Below are 10246 nucleotides of genomic sequence, written 5' to 3' on the forward strand. Positions count from 1 at the left end.
CCATTTCTATAACACTTATTTGCAAGGAGAAGACCCCCTGCAGGTATCAACAGGGCCCCTGCAGCTTTTGTAGATTTTGCTTCGCCTTTTCTAATGTCCCTGAGTGGAGTCCTGAATCAAAAGCATATGTTACAGTGAGGATGCCTGAGCCCTGCCCCAGAGCTACGACCGAATCAGAAGGTTTGGGTCGGCCCCAGGAGTCTGACTTTTCAGCAGGTGATGATCATGCTCATGAGGAGCCTATGGTTTACGTAAGGCTTCTATTGCCCCAGAATAAACTGTCCTTCGGGCCCAGGGCTTTGCTTCCTGGTCATATTCGGGGCCATGGAACTCTCTCAAGGCGAGAAGCCAAGGCTAGAAGATGGACTGGTCACTCCGTGCACCTTCCCCTTGGGGGTCGGGGGGGTCCCGTCATTGCGGGGGGTGGCACTGCTATGGGTTCCCCTAACTCGGCCACACTGTCTCCCTCCCTTCCTGTTGCCTGTGAAGGCCCCGCCCACTACCCACTGTCTCAGGTCACAGTCTCCCCTGCCCTTCAATAAACTCCAGGTTTCCCAGATGTCAGACAGTTGAGCAGCTTCTGCTCAGCCCTGCAAAAGCCACCGAGGCAAGAACATACCAGGAGCCTGGCTAACTTCTAGGAACAAAGCAGGGAGAAAACCCAGAGGACAGAACACAAAGTAACGCTCCATAAATCATCCTGCCGCATGCCGAAAGCCACAGGTCTGTGCCGTAAGTTAGTTCTCAAAAACAACGCGCCCAATCGGAAGGCCAGCTGGCCGGCGGGTGGCTGGTGTGGAGGGTGGGGGTCAGGCCCTGCGTGAAGATCTAGTCATGCACCCACCCCCTCCCCACAGCCAAAACTGTCGGTTTTCAGTTTGCACCAGAAGAAAAAGCTACATTGGGGCTCTTAGGACCAGTCCTATTGGAGGCACAAGGGACCTAGAAAGCCTGGTCACACACTCACATCCCAAACATTGTTACTCATCATGCTTCTCCAGACCTGATCTTCAGTTCCAATTCTGGTAACTGGGCTTCTGGCTATTCCAGACCCCCGGGCTGCTGAGGGCCCCAGGTCTCATAAGGGTCCTGCATTTCTTATTTCTGATGCACAGTGCTCTGCTTCCTAACCCATGTAGCCCTCAGCCCCTGTGACATTCGGGTGCTGCCTCGACTGTACCTTGATTGTACATCGGGACTGGAGCCCTGCTCTGAAACAATTGCCCCTCCTGAATGACGGGGTTTCCCAAAGCAAACCGCCTGGTTTCTGAACTCCCCTGTGTCTGAACCCTTTACTGCTCAGTGAGCCAGCTGCTCGCTTAGACTCCTGCGTGTTGGCCCTTGCTTACTTCTAGTAACCACTCGGGTCCAGCGGTTCTGGAACTTCAGCCTGCCTCAGAATCCCCTGGAGGGCCTGTTAGAACACAGATTGCTGGGCTCTGATCCGAGTTTCTGGGTCTGCAGGCTGGGGGGTTGCCAGGGTATGCACATTTCCGACTTGTTCCCACGTGACGCTGGGCCCCACACTTTGAGAACCACTGCAGGCGTGCTATTGGATTATTACAAAAAACTTTCCTCTTCCAGAAGTTCAGACTGCACCCGTCCTCCAGAAAGCAGGCCTGGTTCACGGTCCAGGGTCTCTGATTTTTCCAGATTCTGCTTTAGTTTCTGAGATTATATCTAGCCCGATGAAAGCCTTTTTTATTTGTGGGCATTTGACTGAATTGATTCGTGCATTTCACTTCCAAATCACTTTATATGATTGTAGATATAGATGCAGAATCATGTTTTTGCAGGATATTTCCTTTTCTGAACAAGAAACAAGGCCTCCTAAAACGCGTCATAAAGCTGACCATGATTACAGAATCAGTGAACGTCATCAGCATCGGCTGAGCCTCATATGTAGCCAGGCGCTTCATGTGAGTATCATTCAGGTCCTGGTGGGAAAGAGACCCCCCCCCAGACTCTCTGGGTGATCTGGGTGGAGTCCCACAGAGGGCATACCCACAAAGTGCGGGCAGAGCTGCAGGAAACCACGGAGGATGGTGCAGGACCCTGGGGCTGGGAAGAGTGGGCCTCCAGTGCTGGAAGTCACGGAGGGTAGCTGTTTGGAGAAGCTGCCCAACAGGAGCTGTAGATGCCTGTGTGAGAAGTGGTCAGCCCACAACACCCTGGCGGGGAGGGAACGGGGGAGCAAATACCTGGATCTCCCACTCCTCTCTCCCCTGGCCTTCCACGGGTGCCTCCACGGGCACAACCCATAGGAAGTCAGGTGGCAACACAGCCTATTGACTTGGTGCATAGGGGGCAACCTCCCAGGACACTCGGGTAGAAACGGGTAACGCACAGATCTGGAGGGGCCCGCACAAGTTGTCTAGGGCAACCCAGACCTTCACAGCAGCCTTCTTAGGAAAATGCTAATCTCCTCATCTTACAGGCTCCGAGGGGTTACATCGCCTCTACTGCATCAACATGGCTAACAGACTTCAGAGCTGAGGTTCAAAACTGTGGTGGGTTTGCCTCCATCATATGAAGGAGACAGAAGAGAAGAAGAGATACGCTCCCCCCTACCCCGGAGAGCCAGGAAGTCTCCCGCGTCTCCTGCCTCTGTTCTTCCTGGGAGTCTTCAGCAGCTTGGAGGGCAGCTTCACATCCTATGCTTCTGATCTGTGGGGCAGAAAGGTCGGGGCGTGGGGAAGGGAGGCTTGTTGGGAGAAAATCCACTTTCTACGTGTGGCACGTGCTCTAACCCCAAGCATTCACCAGCACAGACCTGAAGGAAGGACATACACATTTCTCTGGGTCTATAAGGAACAGCAAACAGACCAGGCATGGATTAAAACTTGCTGCCTTCTTTTAGTAGATGTCGCTCCTCTCATTGCCCGTCAATCATTGTGTGACTTTGTCTCAACATCATCATCAGTCAATTGTTTACCTACCAAATGCTCTTATAGGCAGGCCTCACATTTTTCAGTGTAAATAATAATACCTGTGAAACTTACATCATCAATTTTATCTCAAAATAATTTAGTTAACGCTTGGTAATTATTTTAACTTAGATGAAAGGGGCTATACATCTTTTATTTTCCTCTTCTGAGATAGACACAGAAATGGAGAGATGTAGAGTTGAAGGACGGAGATCTTGCAAGATGACTTTCCTTTACAACATTGAACACAACTGCTAAACATGATGTGAGCATCTTAAAAAGAGCCAAAGTAATTGTTGTAGAGGTTCAAAAATATATTGTTCAGTGATGTGCCTTCAGTCTGCCTGTGACCTTTGTGCTGTGGCCTAAGGTCAGCAAGTAGAGAAGGGCTGAGAAAAAAGGTCTAATGAAGCTCTCTTGTTGGAAGGAAGAGGAAGGGTTTAAAACAGATTTAAATATCTTCAGAGGCAGGGCAGAGAAAGAATGTGTGTAAAAAGGGGTGGGGCAGGAGGGAAAGAGGGCAGGACCACAAAGGGCAGGAGCTCAAGGGTGGAGGGAAGGCCCCACCATCTGTGGGGCAGCTTCTGTTGACTACAGTTGATTCATTGCTCTGTAGGAGTGTGGCCCCAAACTTCCTGATCTTTCTAGTTTCTCTTAAAAAGACAGGATCTGAAATTTAATTTTTCAGTGTTGACCATTAAAAGATAGTGGACTAAATAAAACACATTTAAAATAAAAATAACATAAAATTAAAGACACTAATATGAGCAATCTAATATTACCTGTCCTTATGAGTCCAGGTCAGAGAATCTAAGAATGGAAACCCATTATTCTAAAAATAGACTCATTGAATGGACTGTCTCTAGTCTTAAAATGTAAAACTTTTCTTCCAGGATGAAGTTGATTGGGGCACAGGACTAAATATCAAGAGCACCAGTCTTCCAAGCTCACTTTACTCAGAGGCGTTTGCTCTGATCCAGTCTTTGTGCTTTCCCTGCTTTTATTTATCGAAAAGCACAGACACCACTTACACAGGTGCTTTTAATGTATTTTTAAAATTCTGACTGAAAAGCAAAAGCCCCTTACCTTCCATTTGCTTAAGTTTGTCAGGCAAAACTAGGTCTCTTTTTCATCACCACTTGGCACGAACCATTTTATTAACAATTCATCACAACAATGCTCGGAGCGGAGATAAAGAGACGTCCACAGGATCGTCATGCGTTCAGGGGCTCTGCGGCGTCTTTAGATTCCCTATATCTGCTGCCACATGCTCTCGCCCTTCTTCCCAGGGTTTGTGTTTTATATTATGCTGCCTCTGCAACCTTTAGCTTCAAGCTGCAAGCTCCCGGGTAGCGGATAGGGAAAGCAGATGGATACAGCTCGCCATGGCCCCATTTTCACCCCCATCCCCGCTTTCACAGGGCCTTGCACTGTGCTGTCAAGTGAAGTCCCGGGGCCACGGTGAATCAGGAACCTCAGTGCTGGTCTCGGCTCAGCCACTAACCAGGCTGGAAAAGGAGTCATTCTGGGGCGGAAGCTCTCATATATTTATTCTTTTATTTATTTTTATTTTTACTTTTTCTAAAGACTGGCCCTGAGCTAACGTTTGTTGCCAATCTTCTTTTTTTTCTTTTTTCTTCTTCTTCCCAAAGTCCCCCAGTACATAGTTGTATATTCTAGTTGAATGCCTCTGGTTGTGCTATATGGGATGTCACCTCAGCATGGCCTGATGGGCAGTGCCATGTCGGCGACCAGGATCTGAACTGGCAAAACCCTGGGCTGCTGAAGTGGAGTGTGTGAACTCAACCACTCGGCCATGGGGCAGGCCCCTCTCACTTATTAAATGTGGGCCTCTGACCCAAGTTTAGATTCTCCTTTAAGTGTGATGTCGTCAAAGCCAGTCGTTCTTTACTCAAAGGCTAGACCATGGGAAGCTCAGGACTTCTTGTCAGTATAACTCTCTCTTTTCTACCATGTCTGAATGGGAACACTGTCTTCCTTTGTCCTCTGCGGAAAGGACCCAGCCTCAGCTTCTTTCTTAACCTCTGTGCGCAAAGCCTCTCTTTTGTGCAAGTGTTCTGTCCTTTTGAGGCATTGACGTTTCTAGAGATACCATGAATTAAGCACTCACATGTATTCTTGAATGCAACTTGACAAGCTAGGAATTACTGTTTTCATTTTGAAAACGTGGACATAGAGGCTGAGATAGATTAAGAGCGCAGAGTGGGTAAGGGATGGAGCTGAGGTTTGAACCCTTCTAAGAATATTATCTGCCACTATCAGGTAAGATAAAAGGGACTTTAAAATCTCACTCACTTCTCTCTCCTCCTCTGTCTCTGTCTCTTGGATTCTGAACACACACAAAGTTCCACATCAGTGGATCTTTGGGCACACAGAGGACTGCAGCAAAATTAGCTCCTCGCTGAGGCCCGTGAATCTTATGGCCACGTGGACCTTGAAGAATGAGAAAGAGAAGGACCCAGAGGGGCGGAGGGAGAGTTGGAATTCCAGGTGGTGTGGAGTCTGCTTTAGAGAGAGGAGGAAAGAGAAACATCCAAAAGTAGAAAGCAAGAAATGAAGGAAATGCTTATTGCCAATGGAAGGTCAACTTTCCCCTGGGTATTAATCAGATGCAAGTAATTATCAGTGTAAATAGTTTGAAGTATATGTTTCTTTTTCACTCTTTAGTTCTTGTTTGGGTGTCAGTTTTATGGCACTTGTTCTTTCATATTCTTCGGGGGTAAAAAAAAAAAAGAGGGAGAATTACCACACGGAACGGAACTGAGGTTACAGTGGTGGGAGTGTGGACATCAGCCTGACATATATGGAGGAGATAACTTGAGCAAGGGTGCTTTTCTGGAATGGGCTCCCCTGCTGCTGCCTCCTTCATATGAGGCCACTCAGGAGCACCAGTAGGATCAGCTGAAGAAGCAATCTAATGAATCAATAAGAAAGCTGAGAGCAGAAGGTCAAAGTCCTTTGCAACTGAGACCTTGTCAAAGAGTTAGTATTTTTCACAATAGCTGCCATCTGTAGAGTGTAATTAAGAGTGAGTCAGACGCAAACCTTGGCTCCCTGTTTCCCCACTGCCCTTGACAACTCACCTCTGCCTCAGTCGTCTCTTGTGTAAAATGGGGATAAGGGCACCACCTGTATCCCAGTGTGTAGTTATGGGTTTAACTGGAGTAATGTGTTTACAGCGCTTAGGACAGCCTCTGGCAAATGGTTAGTGCTAAGTTGTATACAAATATATGTTTATATACATTGTATTGATGCACATACAAGGGTGCATGTATAAATTGATTCTGTGGTCAAATATCAATTTGGAACCATCTATGGAATGTTACACAAGGACACTGGATTTCTTTAAAATGCATGTGAAAAATGCTACAGAGCAAGGCACCCAGGGACACTTCTGCTAACACATCTGTGGTTCGATAGCATTTGGTTGTTTCTTTTTGCCTTTCACTGATAGGTTGTTGTGACGTGACACAGTGGAAGCACCTCAAGATGGAGCTCCCCATGGCCTGGGGCCTTCATGCACTCTGGCTGGAGGGACTGCCTTGGGCCTGCACCTCCAAAGAGGAAGCTAGGGAGTACAGAGCGCTGAGTCCATTGGCCTCGCCCATTCACTCCTTCTGCAAGAGCCCTACTTGCCTTGACCGCCCTGCTGTGTAGTCCTGAGTCAGACCAGATGGAAATCCTTAACTGGGACTAATCGTATATGGCGTGTTGTTCTGACCTAGACAACACATTGTTCATGATTTGGATATGCGTTACCAAGGACTCCCAGGGAGAGACTGTGAATCAGTTACCACACAGCAAAGGGCTCATAAACACGGTCATTTCTGTGTTTATGATTCGGTGACAAAGGGAGGAGGAAGGAGTCAAGTTCCTTAGCCAGGCAAGCACCCTGAGGTCTCAATGTCCCGGCTGCCACTGCAGGTGGGAGATGTCTTCCTGTGCCCTCAGATGTCCATCAACCTTTACTGGTTTTGCTGAGACAGGTCCCACCTCTGCTACACCCCAGAACTTGCCATTTGTCCTCTTTCTAGCTCAGTCGACCAATGCATAGCTAATGGATGTTAATATTTACTTACTGCTGAGCGGTATTGTGAGAGTTCCAACATGTAGAATGACACACTTGAAAAGCGTGCAGAAAATATTGTTGTGTTTGAGAACTTGAACAAGATTCGAGCAGAAGGGGTAGGAGCAGTCTGGACAAATAGAACAGATTAGATGCACCTGTTACCTGAGCCAGTCATTCAGTTAAAAGGGACTTGTTTTTAAAGGCTGGAAACCAAATAAAATTGGTTTATGGGTGGGTTGACCCATAGAGGCATGGAGGGAAGTGGTTGAATGCCCTGGCTTTGGGCTCAGACAGATCTGAGTTCCACTTCTGGTTCTGCTTACTCCCTAACTTTGTGTCCTGGTCAAATCAGCTAACCCTCTGAGCTTCAATTTCCTCATCCAGAAAGGGAGATGGTTATACCTACCTAGGAGGGTGGTAAAGGCTAAATTCAATAACCTGCGTAAAGAACTTAGCATAACGCCAGGCACAGAGGCTTAATCAAGACACGGCAGATGAACAGCTCTCAGAATGGATGACTGTACCGTGCTCATTTCGCCCTTTGAAGATGGCAGATGGAAACGAAGCTAAATAACATAGATTTCAGGGCAAAGTTTCTCACTGACCTTTTGATTTCTTCAGATAAAAGACAATGTTGCTTTGTTTGTTCTTCTCAGTACTTCAGAGCTTATGTTGTTGGTGCTTTTTAAGTCTTTTTTAGACTAGAATCCAGAGGTTCATGACCCCATACCCCGCAGAATGGCCTCATTTAATGAGCAAGTTGTTTTCCAGAAGTTTGCTTGCCTGTAGGCTGTTTGAAATTAAAAATATATTTTTCAATAGAAACAATGTTGTAAAGGGTGAGGACATCCCCAGGCCAGGCCAAGGCTCATTGAAGACAACATAGTTGAGTTGATATAGAGGTGATGAGTTGCCGCACTCCCACCTTCTGTGGATGCCAGTCTCCCAGCTCAGAAGCATTCTCTGTTTGTCACATGCTCAGAGATTGATGGCTCTCCTTCAGTCTCCAGATGACCCAGACTCTGCCTGGCATAGGAATCCGGATTCTGCCTCACGTCCCACCACTCTCTCCTCCAAGACCACCTTGCTTCCTTCCTCCAACCATCCTCAGGCCTGGATTTTTCATCCTCAGCATGGAAAACTTGGAGAAGTGTTAAAATGGAAGAATTCAATTCTCAGGAAGAGAAAACACTCTTTTTTCTTCTTCTTGCATCAGGGTCTGCTCTCCACAGTGAGAGTTGCATAGACATCACAATGCTATCTTCATTGATCTTTCCTAGAGTCAGCAAATAAAAGGATCTGAGGGTGACTAGGGGAGTCAGCCTTCACAAGGCCCAGCTCATCTCTCATAAGAAAGTGGATGTGTAATGGGGATAACATCCATTCTCTCTTCTACATTTATTTCTTCATGCATCTCTTCTGATTCTGACACTAAATCGTAAAAGTCTTGAAAAACAGGGATTTTTGTATCTCCCAGTGCGCCTAGAATGGCACTTGGCCAATGGGGTGGGAGAGTTGTTCAATAGGTATAATTTTAATGATGGTGCTTCAGATCCTTGTATGTACTTTCAAGTTATCTTGTTCTAAATAAATTGAAGGGTCCAGGAAAGAAGAAAAATAATAGTATAACACAGACACATATTTTTCCTATCTAATAAAAATCTAAAAGATATCTAATTGCTCAAACCAGAGAAAAATCAAAGCAGTTGGTTTGCTGAACTGATGTGATAATGTGGTTTTGCTCTTCATTAAAAAAAAAAACAAACGGAATTGTTAGAATAGTGTTTATCTAGTATCGTGGTGATTTCAAAACATCCAAGGCCACCTTTAACGTAGAACGGCTAGTAGATTTGCCCTCTAACTTCAGTAGAACCAGGCGGATACTTCGCACCAGGGCAAGGCAGTTCCTCTCTCTTTCCACCTCTACCTCTCACCTCCTCCTTCCACTGCATTATTGGTCAAAGAAAAGTCAGATAAAGATCTGGGATTTTGAGGTCATTTTCCAATTATGCTTAAAATTCAATACAGACAAATCCTGGGGTAATACAACCTTCCAGTGCTGTAAAAACAAAACAGAAGAACCAATAACTATTACCAAACACTTCATCATGACCTAAATTTCTTACTGGATAGAAAACCCCTCAGTTGCAGCAGCAAAAGTTCTCAGCAACTGAGGCCTCACAGTCCGTTGCAAAATGAAAGAAACACAGTGTTTGTTTTCATGGAAAAAAAAACCGAACCAGCAACAACAGCAACAACCCATATTAGTCACCTCTCTGTCTCTCTGACTAGATGGACAAAATATTCCATGGTCTATAAATTAAGTTATGATGGCCATGATGAGTGGGTGAGTGACCTGTGATGTGAGTCACTGATGAAGTGGTTATCCAATTGTCTACACCAGCCCAGGGGACTCAGCTGGAAATGTGGTTGGTATTTTTCCGGTAGAGCTGCCACCTTTAATGTTGGGAGGATCCAGGAAGAGGGAACTGAGAAAAAGTGGTTAGACAGGTTATGGCCACGTCTGGGGAAGACGGGGAAGGGGCCGTGCTGGTGGGTGGGGTGGGGAAGGGAGGGGCTGGGTTGCATTCTCTTGTTCCTGCATTTACAAAGCCTCTTCTCTTCTGTTGATAAAACACAAATAAAAAGTGGAAGTGTAGGCAAAGTGTGTGAGAAGAAGCTATGAAGGATGGATGTATGAGGTTTATCAACTCCGAAGGGAAGGAGAGGACGCACAGAAGAAAACTTTACAGGAAGGAAGGACTGCTGTCATGGAACTGCAAAGTAGAATTAGGAAAAAGGACAACCAGCTGTTTATGTGTTTGAGGAATCTGCCAAATGAAAGTTTGAGGAATTTTCCTACTACGGTTAACATATCAAGAATATTTCCTAATATAGTTTCATATGAGAAGGAATTCCTAAGAGGCAAAAGGTCTTAGATACTGATGGGTTTGAGGAAAGTTGATCTGTGATGAATGGTTTGTGAGATATTGTTTACTAAATATGAATACAGACAGTTCCCAACTGGCAAAATGGTGGCGCTCTAAAAAGCTCTTCTTAAACGGACTATTTAGCATAGAACTTAGAAACTGCTTCTTTATTTTCTCACATTCATCCTTTCATTCAATAAGGTTATTTAAGGCCTGATATGTGTAAGACACAATTCTGAGCTTTTCAGGTTCCAAGATCTATCCAGGGCAGGACATCAGTTAACTCAAAGTCTATAAGG

At 45.9% G+C, this 10246-nt stretch overlaps 1 long non-coding RNA gene across 1 annotated transcript; it reads left to right on the forward strand.

Moving 5' to 3' along the window:
• The first annotated feature begins 567 nt into the window (after window positions 1-567).
• Window positions 568-2859, forward strand: LOC139073739 (uncharacterized). Its single transcript, XR_011522728.1, has 3 exons — window positions 568-723; window positions 1797-1919; window positions 2438-2859. It is a non-coding gene; the product is annotated as an uncharacterized lncRNA (long non-coding RNA).
• Window positions 2860-10246: the final 7387 nt, after the last annotated feature.

The sequence above is a fragment of the Equus przewalskii genome, chromosome 9, assembly GCF_037783145.1.
Source record: "Equus przewalskii isolate Varuska chromosome 9, EquPr2, whole genome shotgun sequence".
NCBI lineage: Eukaryota > Metazoa > Chordata > Mammalia > Perissodactyla > Equidae > Equus > Equus przewalskii.